Here is a 21,243-nt window from a genome sequence, read left to right on the forward strand (position 1 = left end):
TGGTGAAACAAATAACACACACCACGCAAACCTGATAGAACATAACTGGTACGTTATTCACCGAGCAACACCCAATTACTCATCCCGCTCGACTTCCACTATTACAACTCCTATCGGAGTCAGACGATCCGGTGCCCGACACCAAATTAATACCGAAATCAATAACCTCGCCCGGTAACATGCCTAGCCATATGAAACTCATCTGAAAAGTCCCCCAACACCGGAACTGAATTAATGATAGCAACCTTTGCACTGACATCCATCAAGAATGCCCAATTAAGAAAGCAATCCTTCCCAACCGTCCGCTGGTCCTTTGAAATATAAACCACTTTGCTAGAACATAATCAAACGCACTTCATCACTCAACCTGTGGCATTTTCGGTATTGCCGTAGCGCAATAGTTCAGAATCACTCAACACTAAGACAACCAGTCTGAATTCCGACATCACATCATAAATCTAACATACCAGCAAACAAAGATCCACTCGAGCCTCCAAATCCCGATTGCCGCTAAACGGTGCCAAATACACACGATCCACCACCATAACCTAGCCTGTACATGAGAACTCCCAGTCTCCAACTCCATATGGCACACAAATCATCATACCTGATTCCAGTTTCCACCGTGCGAATACATGCACACCTTTGATACCCAATCATTCCACGACAGATACTCAAAATTTTCCTGTGCTACCAAGCAAACCTGAATACCACCAGTGGACCCACCAAGAACATGCTGCAATACTACCAAAATATCATCAGTTTAATCACATTACCTTTTTATGAGACATATACTCTCGTTAAATCACTTCCAATTAGTAATATCATTTCCTTAATCATCTGAAGATCATTCACCCTAATCATCTGAAGCTCATTTCTCTAATCACCTAAAGATGCTCGTACCGCCTAAGAATGTTATGAATTTCCATTCAGAACTAAATTGTAACCTTACACACGCAAATCTCAATCCTTCACAACATATCGCATGTACCATACCATCCTAAGGTAACATGAGGACTTCACCTCCTTTCCGAACCATGAGCGTTTGCGTACTCAACTAGTCAAGAACTTCCATTGATCCCATCTAGAAGAAAAATCATTACACATCCCTTGCTCTGCATGACATACATAAGTCTTGTTCAAATTCTTAAAATACTGATACGACGGATGAGATCCGTATAAATTCATAACACCGCCGAATTAACAATTCATTGGGTCTATACTTCTAGCAAGAACTATCACCTCATTATGAACCAAACAATGATCTTAGCCCCTTAATTAACTTTATATACTCAGATTGCACTGATCTCGAATTCAATGATCTCGTCTCACCCATTACGAACTGCTCAGGCAATAAGCCACCCCAGACATAATCAAAAGCCGCATATGATGCCCCAATATGCCAATAGGCTACCAATTCGAACGCGATACAAAAAAGAAAATGAACTCTGGAAGGAATTACCAATCCCACGCACTAATACGGACTTTCCTTAGAAAATAGGAAGCAAGGCATACAAAATAGCATATAGAAAACTATAGTCAACATCACAATATTGCGGCGTGCAACCCGATCTAGATAACATACCCATGGCGGCGTGCCACCCGATCCACACATAGATCTCACATAAGGAGATACACATCTAGCCAAATTTTCTCATTACAACAAAATACCGAGTATCGGTCGTAAGCATGCTAAGTGCATAATAATATCTCTAAGGGACATATAGCGTTATAAGCTACAAAACTCAAGCACAACTGAGGTGCAATGTACAATCTGAATTTCAAGAGCCAAGATGCTCATATAACGCATTCCTATGTGGATTCTCAACACATAGCAATTTCTTAAGCCATCTCACAACTCACACGGTGCAATGCATCACTACGCGAAATATCTGACAACGAAACATCAACCTAACTACTCCTTAATGAGGACCGCGTTACTAAAATGCACATATCTGGCCTGATATAGAGTCATTATTCACATTAAATCTATCCACCGACTTCAAATTGATTCTGATCACACTGAACTAGTCTGATAACCTTTCAAAGGTCCATAATAACTCCCATTTTTTTCATAACCCACAAGAACAACCATCACAATCGGAGTAATCCTCCCCAGTTCACAACCCAATATTCCAAGTGCCCTCAAGGCATGAATCTTCAATTTAACGACACCATCGCAAACTTCATACTTGATTTACATCTAATCAATCAAGTGATCACATGCCACACTTATATAATCTTCTCGTGGGACACACTCCCACAACCTACCACAACAATATCTAGAGTGTACCTCCAAATCACCGGTCGCACTAACGCTGAAGAGAGATCAAGAATCATTAACCAGGATGCAAAACCCTTTTTACAGAACACCAATCTTAGGTGACGCTGAAGACAATAGCAACTTACCGTAAACATCGAAACTTATCTCGTGCTCATCCGAGCTCATGACATCTTGTCAAAATATTTCCTTCACTCGTGCCATTCTCAGCCCAATTTCCACAACCAGAACTGATTCACCAGCATGCATCAAATCGGAACTAACATAGTACATAAACGCACAATCCGCTAACCAATAGCAAGCTCCCCAACTTGACTCGAAGCCATAGATCACAACACACTATACTCATAACGCATATACTCTATTGTTGCCTCAATACCATAGTGAGGTTAAACTCAAATCCTTTGTAAGCTTGTGTAAACACATTTCATCTAGTACTTCAACTCTTTGGGAATCTCGCAATAGTTAAACTCACTCTCTTAAGTGAACCAAAAATTTCGAACTTCAACACTTACAATTCATTTGCACATGAGATCTGTCATTCACATGAGGATCACACTGCATCAGCACACTTCATGGGAGATAACCCACCTGCTTCGCCTCAATATAACATTTTCGTATACCTTCCACCGCCATAAGCATTACGCAATCAGTTGATCTTCCTTAGTCTGTACTCATACCGCAACATGAAATTTACTTCACTCCCAACTAGGAGTCATGAAAAGATTCTTCAAATGCCCATAACTCGAACTATAACTTGAATCAAGATAGACTTCAAACATCTACTAATTCTTCCATCATTCAACAGACCCCCTTCTCGTAGCTTCCAATTCATATGGATACGCCTCGTACCACTAACATACTCCTCACATAGCCACTAACCGTCATTTCCACTAACGGGGACACTACCGAACATATAAGTTTAAAATACTTACTCACACAATCAGCACCTCGGCGCTCCAGCCATAGGCAAAGATCCAACCTCAAGTCCTTCAGACTGGCCCACCATAAACTCACAGAGATTACACCTTGCCCCTCGATCGGGGAATCACAAGCAATCGAGGCACATCCGATACTGAGCGCCCATGCGCGCATACGAACGCGTGGAAGGAATTTCAAAAGTTTCTTTTCAAGATGAATCAAGGACGCACAATAAGAATTCAAGAATGTGAAGTTTTCCTAAAGGTTGTGCAGCCTCTCGAGGATAAATACAGACGTCTCTGTACCGATCCACGAGACTCTACTAAACCGTCTCATAACTCGCAAGACCAAGTAACCTAGGCTCTGATACCAACTTGTCACGACCCCAACCCCAGTCATGATGGCACCCAACACACTGCTAGGCAAGCCCGACCATTCAACAACATTATCCCAAATTTCTTATTCAGATTATAGATAAATATCACAGTGAATTTACTAAGTCATTACATTCAAGTGTATAATTAATAATAAAATCTGCGGAAGTTCAATTAAAATACCACACCATAGCCTAATAGAATCTGGTGTCACGAATATGAGCCTCTAATATACAATATCCACCTATTACAAGTCTGTCTTGGAAAAATGCGGAATAAAAGATAGAGATAGAGGGGAGAGATCAAGGTTGTGAACGCCATGCAGCTACCTCAATACTCTCAGATACTGCTGCTCAGCTAAACAAATCCTCACTCAGCATGTGGTGTATCTAGATCTGCACGCAAGGTGCAGGGAGTAATGTGAGTACTCCGACCCAGTGAGTAAAAACATAAATAAAGGCTGAGAATAAGAAATCGTGGAAAATACAAAGTAAACTATGACTGGCAGTTTAGAACAACAATTAGTGAAGCAACAAGTCAATGAAATCAAAGTACCAATTACTGAGACAGGTATAACAGATATAAACAAATGCATGAGTGCAATGCAATGCATACAAATCTAGGCCCTTGGCCTAGATTTATCGTACAACTCAACACAAGAAAATAACTCTAGAGATTGGGCTAAAGGTCCCGGTCTCCAATTTTATAATTAACATCACTTAATTCATCATTTCTCTCAATAGATTTCTTAAATACAAGCTTCTTGAACCAATAATTTAATTTACAAGTCTAAATTAGGTAAAAATCTTTTTCTTCTAGTAAATAGTGATATGCAGTTGATATCGGGCGACATCTGGTTAATGGTGGATATTTTTGCCACTCGTTTGTCCTATCTAACCGTCTTTCCCTTAACCTTGGTCCTTTACTTTGCTCGAGCTCAATTTTTCTCATGCTTGGCCGTGTCTGATTCTTGGCGCACCATTCGCCCTCCTCGAACTCTAATCTATGGGAACCTTCGGCTTTACCCGAGGCCATATCGAGTCGCGATGTCCTCTTATTTCTTTATAAAAAAATCGAGGGTAACTTCCCGATTTTACCCACACACAAATAGTCCCCTCGCTTTTCGGATAGCAGATTTATAGAAACGATGAGAAGTGATTAACTGACCCTGGTTCCTTCCTCTATACGCCACAAGCAGGTTGGCAAGTCAGCGAAACGTCCCATTAGTCGTGTCGTGCTGACTTCAAACACATGCCAGCATAAGTTGACAATCGTTGGTAATCATCGAATGAGAAATGTCACACATTAATTATTTCCCTCCTATAAAAGCCCCAGTTTCCTTTTTTTCACTTTTTTACTTTCCAATTTCGAATCTTCTTGAGTTACCCTCAAATTTTTAACTTATTCATCATTCCCTCAATGCTCCACAAATTGTTCTTCACATCTTCATTTCTTCATCTTCAATTTTCAAATCTGCATACTTTGCCTTCAAACTTTCATATCAGCAAAGATGGCCAAAACCTCAAAATGGTGCCTCAAGACACTGCTTCTACAACATCTGCCCTGGTTGCAGATACCGAGGCTACCCTTCTAGTAGTAGCCCCAGAACCTCCTCTCAAATAGTTTATCCCTGGAAGATGCTCCATAGATAACGACTTTAAGGTAAAAAAACCTCCAAACAAGGATATCGGGGTGATGAGGCCTCTATCACCAAAGAAATGCTCCAAGCGGTCCGGGACAACTGCAAGTGGAAAGGCAAGGACCTAGTCTTTCCCGTTCCTGACAAGGACATCACAACGCACATGGAGGGATACTTAAGCATTTATATGTATCCCTTCACGGTTGGTTCGATGGACACGGTGGTCCTCGACTGTAAGAGGCATATCTATCCGTCCTTTTTTAGGATCATGACCCTCTTCTGTCACATTACCAATAACACGGAGGAGCTCCTGTTCACGATTGACCATCTGCTCCGTGTTTACAACTACCGAATCTTCCGAGGGGGTTTAATCAAGCTTGCCCGATGGGCAAAGAAGACTCCCGTCTTGAGCATCGACAAGGATAGGGACCGAGGCTGACAGGGGAGATTTGTTTAGATCAAGACCAAATATCCCATTCCCTTTGAGTTCCTAATGTTTCACGAGAAGTGGAACTCAACACGAAAGTCTGTATCCTCTTATGTTGTAAAAATAACCCTTTGAATTTACTCATTACCCATCTTTCCTGATATGTAGTGGTCGCCCGAGTCTCCAATGTAGTCTCTTGTTTCAAGGAGTGGGTCAAGGGCATCTGCAAACAGTTGACATACTTCGAGTGCGAGTGGCACAAACCCATTAAAGGAAAATGGGAGGCCACTTCCCATGGTAGGTGTCCTTTTTCTCCTGATTGAATTTCCTTTTTATTTTATCGTTATTTCGACTAATTCCCTTTTTCTTTCCACAGGTTTTCCCAAGACCAGATCTTTGGGAAATTACCGAGGTTGTGGCTTCGTCCCATCTGAAAAACCCTCTGCCTCAGTACAACCTACTACCGAGGATGCTGCGAAGAAGGAGGTGAAAACGGGAGAGAAAAGAAGATCCTCTAACTCCTCGGATGCTCTCGCCGAGGCTAAGAAGAAGAGATCTCGTTTAGGGTCAGAAGGATTACCAAGAAAAGTACTTGTGCCAGGGTCCCGAACCCTGATTCTCTCTACCGGCTCAGGGACTACCCTGAGAATGATGACATGGAGTTTTTTGCCCACGAGCCAGCCGACACTGCACAAGAGCTGGCAGTATCGGAGGGGGATGATCATAAGGCTAAAGCCTACTCAACTCGGGAGCCCGAGGAAGAACCTGCGGCCACTTCCCCTCGAGAAGCTACTCCGATTCCGAGAGAGGCCACCGACGTCATTGACGTCCCGGAGTCTCCGTTTCACATGAAGCTTCTTTTTTATGAGGCTCATGCTATTACAAAAAAGTTGACTGAGGCATCACAAGCCGTAGATGAAGCCCTCAATTTGTTTTTCGAAGGCGTGGACATTGGCGTGCTAGAAGACTACTCCAATTTTATCCACCCAGATCCCGAAAAGGGATATGCTGCTGGGGCCAGGTGGCCCGAGTTTGAGCCCAAAGCTTGTGAAGAAGTTCCTCGCCCCGAGTGCGGACCCTGGCCGGAAGAATATGGTCATGTTTACAGTAATAGTGGATACCAGGATGTTATCCGGGTCGATCAGTATGGCCAGATACCTTCATTCCTTGGTAACCGAAGAGGACCAAGTGAAGATGAGCGAGGTGGAAGCACCAAGCCTCTTCAACGAGGTACAATAGGCGCTGAACATGATATATTTTCTTCCCCCATATCTTTAAAGCGTCTATTTTGCCTTAGCGGATTTTAGTGATTTTGCGTTATTTTATGCTTCTGACCTCGGTGCTTCATCATGATATCTTCTACCGATCTTGGATGGAGGTGAGTCACCTTGAGTTCGAGATCAAGGAGCAGGTCCGGCAAAAGGAATCTACAAAGCTCTTTGTGAGAAAAAAGATGAGGTTCTCAAGAACCACTTTGTCCTCCAAGCCAAGTTGGAAAAAGCACAAAAGGAGGCCTCGAATGTGAAACGGGAACATGCCCTTCTCGTTAAAACGGTAAGAGTGTTTGAGATTAATAACAAGAGGTTAATGTTTGGGATAAATAACGAGAGGTTAAGCGCAAATGCTAACGCTGCAACCTCGTAGTTCTAAGAGAAGATAGACCTGATCGACCAGCTTAGGGCCGAGATGGACAAGGTCAAAGCCTTAGTTGAGGAGTTGAGGAGCAAAATGGATCTCCTGGCCTCGGATCGGGATGCCACCAAAGAGGATTTGGTATCAACCAAAGATCAGCTCCGGTGAGGAAAAAAGCCGACAAATGATCTTGGCTATATGAGGAGCTCCGGGTGCAACTCGACTCGGCCATTACAGAATGGGATACTCTCGACCAAGAATACATCGTGTTGGGGTCTAGGTTGGAGGGGGTTTCGAACAAAGCCTTCAAAGTTTAGGACATATTGGCCCAGTACAAGAACGATGAGGAGTTAGTTGAGGTCCGTGTAATAACGAAAGCCAAGTATGTGAAGTGGATGCCTTGGAGAGAGACCCTTGAGGAGATTCATGCTCGGGGTATTGACCTAGAGGCCGAAATCGAAGAGGCAAAAAAGCTTGAAGCCGAGGCCATAGCGAGACACTAGCCGGATGGTTCAGGTAGTGAGTCGGGCTCCGATGAAGACTAGGCGGGAAATGCCTTAGTTTATTTTTTCTGTGTTTTCACGTAGCTATTTTGCATTTCGGGGCCGTTTCACAGTGCCTTTGTAAATACCTTTTGGTACATATGTTTAAAATGAATATTTCTCCGGCTATGCATTGTGTTCTTTACTTTTCTGTATTTGCTTATGTCAAAGACTTATAATATGCCATCAATGCCTTACCGTAGAATTTGACATCACTTAAATCGTTCGTTCCCCCAAAGCCTGGGTGAGGTTTGTATTAAGTAATAAATCTAAACTTCTTTGATTTTGGAGGACCCGATAAAAATAAAGTCTTTGTTCAAAATATTTTATCTGGACACAATTATTCTTTGCCAAAGATAGCTCTTTTCATGGCCGTAATTCGAGACCGAGTAACTTGACTGGGTTTGACGTAATCTTTTTAGTGTATCAAAAAATATGTAAGGACTTTACTTCTTAAGTACGTACTCAGACGTCGTTTAAATTGGTTGTGGCCTTTCGTGTTTGGGCCCTACCTAGTAGGCTCGGTGCCTCCAAAATTTAGTAGCCTAAATTTTTCAGCGTTATCGTCGGGCAGTAGTCCCTAGTTTGGGGAGGCCCGAAGGCTTAAGGGTTTTGAACCCAACATTCGTTCTAAGTAGCTTTATCGATAATATTTATTATGCAAAAGTGAACCAATGAAACATAAAAGGAAATTTTTTTTATTACTTTGAATGTCATGCAAATGATCGACGGTTCAAAAGCTATCTGTTGTGGCGAGAATGAGCTATGTGGGCACTGTTCATTTGACTTTTGGCCCTTACACTTAATCCTAATATTCAAGCCTTGGCATTAAGTATCGAATAAGAATGCCTTTTAAATTTTCAAACTTAGAACTTCGGTTCTTAACTTAGGGTGTGATGTCCCACTAGTATTTGAGATTGAATTTTGAGGGCTCAAATACTATCAATCTGATACGGACGATCTACAGTCCTCGATCTTAGACCGATCTTCAAAATTAGGGTAGCACGCTTAGTGTTGTCTCGTTAAAAACCTTGTCGTAAAATTCACTTCGGGAAAAAATCGGTCCAAGAAAAAAAGAGTGCAACACCTGCTTCCAGACTTAATCCTTAGATTTCACTCTAACTGAGTACATGTACGGGTTAGTTCAAAGCATAATAAATCACAAAGAAGATTGTGTTCATACCTTAGCAGTTTTAAGCGTGCCATAATCCAATTGTTGGATAGTCGCACACCATTTTCGGACTCGAGCTGGTATGAGCCTTTCTCAGTTATACTGGTGACTCTATATAGTCCTTCCTAGTTCGGACCTAATTTCTCGTCATTTGGGTTTTTTGTGTGCATTGTGAATTTCATTAATACTAAGTCCCCCACTTGGAAGTGTCGAAGGTTTTCCCTTCGGTTGTAGAATCTCCCGATTTGTTATTTTTGGGCCGCTAATCGGACTAGGGAGGCTTCTCGCCTTCCATCTGCTAAATTTAAGCTTGTAGACATGGCCTCATTGTTTGACGCCACCATAGCATATTGGAAGCGTAGGCTCGATTCTCCAATCTCAATCGGTATCAAAGCTTCTACGTTGAAGACTACAGAGAATGGTGTTTCACTGGTACTCGACTTTGAAGTTGTTCGATATGCCTATAGGACCTCGGGCAAATTTCTTCCCATTTTCGTTTTGAGTCGGTCAATCTCTTCTTCAGGTTCTGTAGTATAGTTTTGTTTGTTAACTCTACTTGACCGTTTGCACTTGGGTGGTAGGGTGTCGATAAAATCTTTTTGATTTTGTGATATTTAAAAAACTTATTAATCTTGCCACCGATGAACTGTCTCTCGTTGTCATATGTGATCCCACCAGTACCCCGAACCGGTATATAGTATGATCCCAGATGAAATCGATAACCTCCTTTCCCCTAACTTTCTCAAACGCATGTGCTTTGACCCACTTGGAGAAGTAATCGGTCATAAGTAAGATGTAATAGCTTTGCCAGGTGCCCACGGCAAGGGACTGGCAATGTTCATTTCTCATTTCATGAACGGCCAATGAGAAAGGACCGGGTGGAGCATCTCCCCTGGTTGGTAGATCATCGGGGTGTGCCTCTAACATTCGTTACACTTTTAAACGAAGTCTTTCGCATTCTTTTCCATCTCCTTCTAGTAATAACTGGCTCTAATCAATTTTCAGACTAAGGATTCTGCTCCCCAATGGTTTCCAAAAGTTCCTTCGTGTACTTCCCTCATCACGTAGTAGGTCTCCCCGGTACCCAAGAACCTTGCTAACGGTCCAAAAAGGTATAACTTTCCTCTAACCAAACTAAACCTGTCAGTCTTAGTTCGTAGGGCCCTCGATTCTTTTGGATCTGGCGGCAATTTTCCTTCTAAAGGTAGCCTATGTATTTGTTTCTACAATCCTAAGTCAAGCTTGTTGAGTTTACCTCGGCGTGACCTTTCTCTATCACCGAATTCATTAACTACACCACCGCTCCGGAATTGAATTCATCGGAGTTGACTGACAACCCTAGATTAGCCAATGCATCGGCATCGTTATTTTGATCTTGGGGTACATGTTGTAGTCTTCATTCTTTGAATTGATGCAATGTCACTTGCAACTTATCCAAGTATCTATGCTTCCGGTCTTTTTATTACTTTGAATGTCCCGTTCGCACTTGGCTTCGATCACCTCAGCCCCCAGGCTCCTAGCCAATTCTAGACATGCAATCATAGCCTCAAAGGGCAGGTGTAAAATAGGGTGTGTTTTGGAGATTCGTATTAATCACCACTATTATCCTTAGCCCCAAGGTGGCCGCAAAACTGTTTATCCTTAAAATGAATAACAATTAAATTTATATGCAGTTTAAAGGATATACGGTTTAATTTAGCACGAATGATCTAAGAACATCAAATAATTGAATTGAAGGAAAACAAAATGATCAAACTAAATGCGACGGATGATTAGGCTTGGCTTTATGATGAACATCGAAAGTTGGTTCAGATAAAGACCTCGCATCGGGCTCGGTTGAAGCCAAATAAATAAGCAGCTGAGAACACTTTGAACAATAATTAGAGAACAAAAATTGACTTTATAGCTTTTGTTACACCCCATGTTTTCATACGTAAGAGTACGTCGTAAGTCAATTGATATAAGATCAGAAATGAAATCATCTTTGAAAAGTTAATAAATTAATTTAATCATTAACTTGTAGGTTACAAATATTTAAGATTATGAATACCAAGTACCAAGAGGGTTTGAAGTCTTAGAAGCTAAACGAATTGAAGAAAATAAGTTTCGTCGAAAGTCGATAAGTTTCTTATGTTATAACATGCACTTTGGGGTAAGACTAGCATTATTAACATGAAAAGGAGGTTATATTATGAGTTATTTTAGGCTTATGATAGTCGTGTGTTACGTTTTGAAGTCATGCGAGTTGTGGAACAAAAGTTGGCAAAGGTCATCACAAGTTATATTGATAAATATGCTGAAAATATGGTCAAATATAGCGGAGCTTCGCTCCCAGTATACTTGGAATTACGGGATTATACACATATCAAATTTAATATCTACGAGTCTATTTTCTAACGCATTAAACAGCTCATCAATACGACTTCGGAGTAGGGAGATATTTGCAGTTTTCCGAGACTGCACAGACTGCATAGGTGACAAGTAGGTGTGTCATTGAAGCTTTTTGAGCATTACATTTTGTGTATTATATAAGATCTTATTGGGACATATTATATAAAAACTTTAAGGTCTTGAAATTTAGTTTCTAATGCTCTTAACCGTCCATTCATACGACATCCAGATAAAAAGATATAAGCGTCGGAAGATGGGCCAATGCTAGGGTGCTCAGCTAGCACCTCTTTGAATTTTCAAAAGTTGATATATATAGGTCTTAGGTTGTCTTTATCTTGATTTTTCCATACAACAGGACCAGAGAACACCCATAATTATATCCTTAAGCTCTCTTCTATGGTTTCAAAGAAGATTAACATCTCGGGTACGAAATCAAAAGGCGATAACATTAGAACGATCCCTATGACATAAGTATCGCTATATTGCCTCTCTTTTTCTTCATAGTTTGAGTTTTGGAAGGTTCTTCATAGTTAAGAAAACGTCTACTTTCTGTATTTAAGCTTTTAAATATCAAGTAAGGATGATAAATTCGTTTTCTAATAGTTAGAACTCATGGGACGGTGATCGAAAGCCGTGAGTTCGATTTATTTGACTTTTAGTGGAATGTTTTATAGTCCACTCGTGTTGGCCTATTGTGCTGCTGATTTATGGAGTATGGAAGGATGAAAGGCGTGGAGAATCACCACATATGGTAGGGTAGTAGGTCGGTCACTCGTCGTTGTAATTTCAGGCTAATTGACAATTTGTTGATCAGGTGTGTAATGATATATTTGGGTTTTTTGTTGTATTGAGAGTCCCGAATTGTAGTTGGGTTATTTTTGAGTTGCTAATTGTATTGTGTTTATATATTGCCTATAGTAAGCTTGAGGGATTAGTAAAATCAGGGGAAATGCTACCCGTTTTATTTTAGAATCGAGTTATCGTTTGAGATACGTGACATATTAGCACCATCTAAGTTGAACATGTATTTCTTTATTATAGGGTTGACGCTTAGTTATCATAAGCTTGTTATTGAGTTGCATTGACGACTTGAGGTATGTTAAGGCTATACCTTCTTTCCTTTTTGGCATGATCAATATGATACAAACGAAACGAGCAAACGCACAACTTTCACAAGTGACTCTATTCTTAGAAGTACTAGGGGTGCATATGTTCTTGATTCCCCATGTGTCCTATTGTTATATCATGTGTTCATGGGTCTCAGAAAATACATAAGTTTATAAAGTTTATCCGAAGGCATATTGATCTTATGACACTCCGAGAGATCTTATTGGCTTACTTTATTATGCATTGAATTCATTTATACATGTACATGACCTATGACCAGATGGCATTATATACGCGTATATTATATGTATATGGGGTATGGGGGAAGGTTATAGCATTATATACGCACCACCACCTGATCAGCTGGTATATGATGATGATTTCGCCCATAAAGGCCGAGATGATATGATGGGATATCCTTAGAGGCTTGATGATGTTATGTATGTATATACCTATGCATGATATGACATTTATACGCATATTCATGACATTCTAAACGTTTCATGATTCACAAAGCTATTTAGACTTATAGGTTGAGTTCTTACTACATGTTTCTTTCATGTCTTTTATATACTCTTTTCATGCCTTACATATTCGGTATTTTATTTATACTGATGTCCCTTTTACCTAGGGATGTTGTATTTCATGCCCGTAGGTCCCGATAGACAGGTTGACAATCCTCTTAGTAGGCTATCATTCATCGGAAGGTGTTGATGCACTCCACTTGCTCTGTAGTTGCCTGTTTGGTTAGTATGATTTGGACATATGTCGACTGGTATGGCGAGGCCTTGTCCTGACCTTTATGATATTTATGCACTCTTAGAGGCTTGTAGACAGATGTCAGGTATATGGATACTTGTTTGGACTTGTCGGCCTATGTTTTGAGTTTACAAATGATTGTGTCAACCTTATAGACCTGTATGTCACATGTATACATTTCTATATCATGTTGGGTCGTCCTATGTCTAATATTCCCTTATGTTTTATTTTGATTATCTCATGAGGTCCCTTTTGACTCATTTACCCATGATAATATGATAAGAAAGATATGCTACGTTGGTACTCGGTTGAGTAAGGTATCGGGTGCCCGTTGTGGCCTTTCGATTTGGGTCGTGACAGCTTTGGTATGCATGTCAATGGTGGCCTTAAAAATAAAAGGTTCTCCCCTTTATATAATATAGGAGTTTCAATCATATTACAAGTCTAAATAAGGTAAAAATATTTCTCTTCTAGTAAATAGTGATACGCAGTTGATATGAACGATATTTGCGTCATAATATTCGGCTAATGGCGGATATTTTGGCCCCTTGTTTGTCCTGTCTAACCGTCTTTCCCTTAACCTTGGTCTTTTAATTTGCTCGAGCTCAATACTTCTCATGCTTGGCCGTGTCCGATTCTTGGCGCACCATTCGTCCTCCTCGGGTTCCGATCTGTGAGAGCCCTTGGTTTTACCCGAGGCCATATCGGGTTGCGCTGTCCTCTCGTTTCTTTATTGAGAAATTGGGGATAACTTTACCCCCGATTTTACCCGTACACAATTTAAATAGGAATAACATAACTAATAAGTGAAAATAAATATTCACAGAAGACAGAATAATACAAAAGTTGTTTCTTTGTATGGTGTAGAACAAAATTACCCTTGTCAGAGCATGCAGTTTTTGAGTCCTATATAACGCAAAAAAAAAAAAAAAAAAAAAAAGGGTAGAAGAAGAAAGATACAGTAGTAATTAAACCAACAGAGAAGTCTTCCTCCTTTTTCTTCACCTGCTAATGTTTTAGTATTCAAAATATAACATCTACTTTGATGACTTTGAGGTGGAGGCTTCTAATAACACACACGGCAACACGCAAATGTGTGTGTATATGTACATCTAAATTATTAAATCCAAAGGTCTTCTATTGTTTGGTTGTGATTGCGTGTACAATCACAAGTGTTTCAGAAAATAATGATATACAACAAAGAACAAAAAAGGTTAGTTTCTGTCATCTCGGTGTACCGGAAAATTTTATTTTGTGTCTCAAACAACTGACACAAGTTGTATGAAACAACTTTTTTGTCTCACATTTTTGTGGACCCAAATTTCTGTGGACCCAGAAGTGTAAGATTGGGGTCTACAAATTTGTGAGACAAAAAGGAGCTTCATACAACTAATGTAAGTTGTATGAGACATAAAATAAAATTTTTTAGTAATGAGAGGTGATGTTCGGCCAAAAAATGAGTATATTTAATCATTGTTATCTCATATTATAGTATTTTTAATCATTTTTTAGTATCAATTATATTACTTTATACTTAATATTATATTTTAACTATGCATAAAGCAGTGTGAAAATCAAGAGATTTGGAGCAAAATTAATAAAACGCGGAATAAAAAAGAAAAGGAAAATAAAACAATTAAATAAGAAGGAGAAAAAGGGGGACATCCTTTGGTGTTTGTTCCACCGAGTGCAAAACCAAAAAAAAAAAAACAGGAAATACAATTCTTGAATTGAAATTGAAAAATGCTATTGCCTCCAGCGTACTCCCTTTCTTCGCTCGGAACAAGATTATTTCGGCCCTACACGGTCTCAACTTGTATAAAAGGAGTCATAAACCTAATCTGGAGGGGATATAATATATTATTGGGAGGAGAACACGCCACTTTGAAGGGGAGAATATAAACCACGTTTGGAGGAGGCTTTCAACTAGTTTTTCTTCTCTTTTCTTCTCTTCTTTTAATCTCATAGTTTATTAGTTCTAGAGTTGTAGGTGTTACATGAACGTTGTAGTTTGAAGTTTGAATTGTTCTTATTATTTTATCGTATAGATTATCACCAATTAAATACTATCTACGAATCTAGGTTTGAACTCGGGAGAAGAAATTCTAGATTGCATATAAGATTGAGTAGAGCGAGATCTTGAACCTGAATTACGGGGAACGAATTTGCGGTTAGACTAGGAATATACCTGTCACACCTCCTTTTTCCGGCACCGCGAGGTGGGTAGGGAGTTTTTTCCAATTAAAGGACAGTCGAAACGGGATTGGTTTAATTATTTCAGAGTCGCCACTTGGGAGATTTAGGGTGTCCCAAGTCACCAATTTTAATCCCGAATCGAGGAAAAGAATGACTCTATATTACAGTCTGCGTACCAGAAATCCGGATAAGGAATTCTGTTAACCCGGGAGAAGGTGTTAGGCATTCCCGAGTTCCGTGGTTCTAGCACGGTCGCTCAACTGTTATATTCGGCTTATTTATCTGATTTTTAATACAATTATGAACCATGTGCAAATTTTATCTTTTTACCGCTTTATTATTATAATTATTATTTTTTAGGAATGTGAACATCGCTTAAAACATATCTTTGGATTGTGTCACATGAAATGCACCCACAATACGAAACATATTTTATTTGATGTTTTAGGATTTAGATTTGGGTCGCATGAAATGCGCATCCGAGTTTAAGAAGGTAAAATTAATTAAATCGCGCCTAAAGAGTCTAACGCGTCATCATCTTTGGGGAAGGAAGTGAAATTCACTAAACAATCCATCCCTAATTCTAAGTAATTTTTTTTAATAATTAAATAAATAAATGAGAATGGAGAATCCTATACATTTGTATTATTTACATCTATTTATTTTTAGCGAACTCCTTTAATAGTATCCCTAAATGACTACCTTTTTATTATTACTAAGTTTTTTTTATAAATATAAAATCAATATCTACATTCTTGAAAATGACATATTAAATAGAAGGGAAAAACAAATATTAGCAGAAAATAATAAAATTATAATCATAGATACAACATGGAATTATCGGAAAGTAAAAAAATAAAAAAAAAAAAACTAATTATCCCATAGTTGGATTAAAATTCAAATTATTAGTAAGACTTAAGCTTATTGAAACTAATTATTTGCAAATACTGAAAATTGAAAGAAATAAAAATAAAAACTTGAGTACTAAATCATATTTCTAAAAATTTAAACAATTTAACATTAACTAACTTTGTTTTAATTCATCATGTCCTAATACTTGTTTGCAAACTAATTCATGTTATAACTGAAATTAACTACATGATTCGGATTAACTTATCGTTGATGAAAAACCTTCTGAATAAGGAACTTAGTTAATTTTTGCCAAACTGATTCAATAACGCCATTTTTACGTTATTTCTTCTATTTTTTTTATTAAACAGTTTTAATTAATAATCAGGCTTAAATATATTTCCTAATAATCTGGTAAAGGCGTTATTTAATATGTCGCTATAATATGCCTAGTTATGCCGATGACAGTGATTTACAGAATAATAATACATGAATAACCTAAATACAATACAAAAATTAAATTAAACTAAATTAAAAATTTAACACTCCATTCTTCATTTCAGCTTACAAAATGCCAAAATTACAGTTGTGTACCTGATATTGTCAATATAAGAAGAAGAAAGTCAGCAACGTAATACGTAACACAGCAACAGCAACAATCACCAGCAATAACCAGTCAACGAAAATCCCAGTGACAGCTTTGAAAAATTCAAAATAAAATCCAGGAATGCCGAAAATAATGGACAGAAACCAAAGGAAATTTTCAGATTTTTGAAAGGCTAGTTAATCTTCAACCCTTAATTTCTACACCTGTATACCAGAATATTTCTCAGGTGTGTACTACTTTCTCTTCTAATTTTCAAAATTTTTTTTTCTTTGTATGTTTTTTCTTTTCTTGAGAGTTTCAATGTTTTTTTTTCGGAATAAATGTTCAGCTTTTTTTTTCAATCTCTTTTTTTCTGTCTGTATTTTTTTTTTCTTATGTTCAAGACTTCACATATATATATCACATCCCATAAATCAATTCAAATCAATCCCTTTCTCTACCAAACCCATTATCTTCCCACTCATCCCCATTACATTAAATAAATATATCACACCACCCCATTATATTTTGTCCCCCATGCTTTATTTAAAATAATGCAAGATTCCCCTTTAATTTAAATCTTGTCCCCCCTTTATATTAAATAATCATATCACAACCCACCCCATTTCATTTTGTCCCCCATGCTTCAAATAAACAATTTCAAAATGTACAATTCCTAAACTACCCCTTCCAACCTTACTGAAATTACCAAACTACCCCTGATCGTATTACAAATTTACCAAACTACCCATCAGCTATAACACATCATTTAATCAAACATAACCAAAATATAGTCAATATGATCAATTTCTAACAATGTTCAAACAACAATATGAACATGGATGAACATCATAACAACAATATCACATGAACATGATTTTAACAACATTTCAACAACAAATCATATGAACATAAATTGAACAACCAAGAACAACCAAAATTTGATTGAACAATATTTTTGGCAACAACAAACCTATTTTCGGATTTAAACAACAACAACAATCAAACAAGTATATTCAGATTCTTAAATTCAATAATATTGAACTTAACATCAACTCTAACAACATTACAACAAACAATTCTTATATTAAACTTTAAACAAGATTATGAGAACAATTCAAGCAATAATCATAAATGGTAAACAAGAAATCAAACTATATAAAATTCGGATTCAAGATCATCCAAACAAAGTAGGAACATGAATGAATCTACTTTAACAACAATAACAAACAAGCTTTATTCAACTTCGAATTAAACTTAAACAAAACAAATAAACATATTCAAATTACAAATCTTCAAATAATCAATTAATCTTTTTTTAAATTAAATCCAACAAAATTATAACAAATATGCATGATCCAAAAATTAAAACCAAAACATAATTTCACATTAAATCACTGAATTAAAAACGAACTTCAAACAAGATGAAACACGAATTAAATCTATATTAACAACAATCAACGGATTTAAACGATTTAAGCTAACACTTTTCTATATTAAAACTAAATCTTCTCAAACTGAAAAAATAATTTAATTGAATCTTCAATTCAAATCTATCAACAATATAATTAAACTAACCATTTTTATCTAAAAATAAATATGAAAAATGAAACAAACTTATACTAATTTCAAATCTGAAAATATCAAACAAATTATGGATGAAAATAAACTTAGAACAACTAACCGTAAATGACCAATGACGAACATCGAACGAACTCTAAACGAAACCAACGAAACTTGGACATAAACGGACTTGAAGACGACGAAGCAACAAGCATCAGTGAAAGATGAAGAAAACGCAGCAGCGACGAGCAAGCTCGTCCATGGTCAGCCGCGATGGAGCAGCTGCGAAGAAGAAAACGGGCAGCAGTGGCAGCAGCAGCGGCAACACGGCATCGGCAGCAGCAATCCGGCAGCGAAGGCAGCAACACGTCGCGGACAGCCATGGACGACGACATGGTCGACGTCGAAGCTCGTCCATGGCTGTGTTCGTTTGGTCATTTGATTGAAACAGAAGCAGCAGCATCGGCAGCAGCACGATGGAGGGAGTAGCTGCGACAACCGGCGACGAAGAGAAGACGCAGTCGCGACAGCAGCCATGGCAACGAGCGGAGCTGTAGCGGCGACAAGGCATCGACTGCGTAGTTGTCCAGGAACTAAAGCACGGCCATGGCAATCACTGAAGCAGCAGATGTGTCGAGAAAAGGGTGCAGCAACAGTAAAAAAACGACGCGACACGGCGAGAAGGATGAAGTCGCGTTGGTGGTTTTTGAGGTCGTTCATGGTTTCTGAGGTTGTTCATGGGAGGGCAGCTTGGAGACGACATGTGTGTGTGTGCAGTGAGGAGGATGGAAGGGAAGCCATTGATGCTAGGGAGAAACTTGGAGAAGAAGAAGCAAAGGTGGGGGGGGGGCGGATGACTTAGGTCTTTTAGGGTTTTTTCTTTCTTTTTTTTTTGTTTTGTTTTTGTTTTGTAAAAATGAAAGACAAATGGGGTTTGAGTCTTTTGGGTTATGGACTGGGTCGACCCAGTTCGAAATGGACTGGGTCGTAGGGAAGATTGGGCCATTTTTTGGGCTTGTGGCTTGAAATTGAAGAAGAGGCCTAATTCCGACTTTCTTTATATTTTTGCTTTCTTTTCTTCTTTTATTTCTCTAAAACTAAATTATAAAAATACTTAAACTATTATTAAGAATTAAATTAAGTTATAAAAGCGCAAATTAACTCCCAATAACAATTAACGCACAATTAAGTATTAATTAAGCATAAAATTGTATATTTGGACATTAAATGCTAAAAATGCAAACGATGCTTATTTTTGTAATTTTTAAATTTTTGTAAAACAAATTTAATTACTAACAACTATAGAATTAAATCCTACATGCAAAATGCGACATATTTTTGTATTTTTTATTAATTTATCAAATAAACACGCACAGACAAATACAAATAATTATTCAAAATGTCACAAAATATCACAAAATGGCACACCAAGAAAAATCATTTTATTTTTGAATTTTTTGGGAGTAATTCTCATATAGGGCAAAAATCACGTGCTTACAGCTGCCCCTCTTTGCCCGGATACACGAAGGGTTTTCGTGCAAAGATAAAGCGAGCGATTTTTGCCCATTCGCGTACTCCGTTGAAGCATTTTTTTTGAAAAAGATTTGACCGAACCTTTGCTTCAAAGGTTTCCTACATATCCTGGGCTAAACAGGAATCAGGTCAATGTAGTTCGGGAAATTTTGGTAGCTGGGACTACCGTTGGACTGCAATGTTACTGTTGTTGCATGCTATTATTATTGCTTACCGATCTCCTTGTTACACCGTGCTTAAAAAAACAAGAAGCTAGGCTAGAGTACAATTTATTTTTGTTGCCTTTCTTCCTTGTCTGCTTGCATTTCTTTCGGTGCTTTTCTTCCGATGCTTTTCTTCCTTTTGACACATGGACTTGAGTTTATGCTGGGACCCCTTGTTGCAACCTTCTGCTTCCCGGTGCTGGGGAATTTTATTGTTTATTGCTGGGGATTCCTGTTGTAACCTTCCGCCTTCTGGTGGGGTTACTGATTCCAAATTCTGTAATACAAGACTAAAAAGTTGCTTCAATGCAAAATTATGAAATGTATGCCCGCATTATACTGGTGGACGACCTAGAACTGAAATGTATTCCCGCATTTTACTGGTGGGCGACCTAGAACAGAAAAGTATTCCCGCATTATACTGGTGGGTGACCTAGAACTTAAAAGTATTCCCGCATTATACTGGTGGGCGACCTAGAACCTAAATGTATTCCCGCATTATACTTGTGGGCGACCTAGAACATGAAATGAAAACATAAATGTATACCCGCATTATACTGGTGGGTGACCTAGAAATGGAAAACTGAAATGTATGCCCGCATTATACTGGTGGGCGACCTAGAATATGGAATGAAAACATAAATGTATACCCGCATTATACTGGTGGGTGACCTAGAACAGAAAAGTATTCCCGCATTATACTGGTGGGTGACCTAGAACTTAAAAGTATTCCCGCATTATACTGGTGGGCGACCTAGAACCTAAATGTATTCCCGCATTATACTTGTGGGCGACCTAGAACATGAAATGAAAACATAAATGTATACCCGCATTATACTGGTGGGTGACCTAGAAATGGAAAACTGAAATGTATGCCCGCATTATACTGGTGGGCGACCTAGAACATGAAATGAAAACATAAATGTATACCCGCATTATACTGGTGGGTGACCTAGAAATGGAAAACTGAAATGTATGCCCGCATTATACTGGTGGGCGACCTAGAATATGGAATGAAAACATAAATGTATACCCGCATTATACTGGTGGGTGACCTAGAACAGAAAAG

The sequence above is a fragment of the Nicotiana tabacum genome, chromosome 7 (assembly GCF_000715075.1).
Source record: "Nicotiana tabacum cultivar K326 chromosome 7, ASM71507v2, whole genome shotgun sequence".
Taxonomy (NCBI): Eukaryota; Viridiplantae; Streptophyta; class Magnoliopsida; order Solanales; family Solanaceae; genus Nicotiana; species Nicotiana tabacum.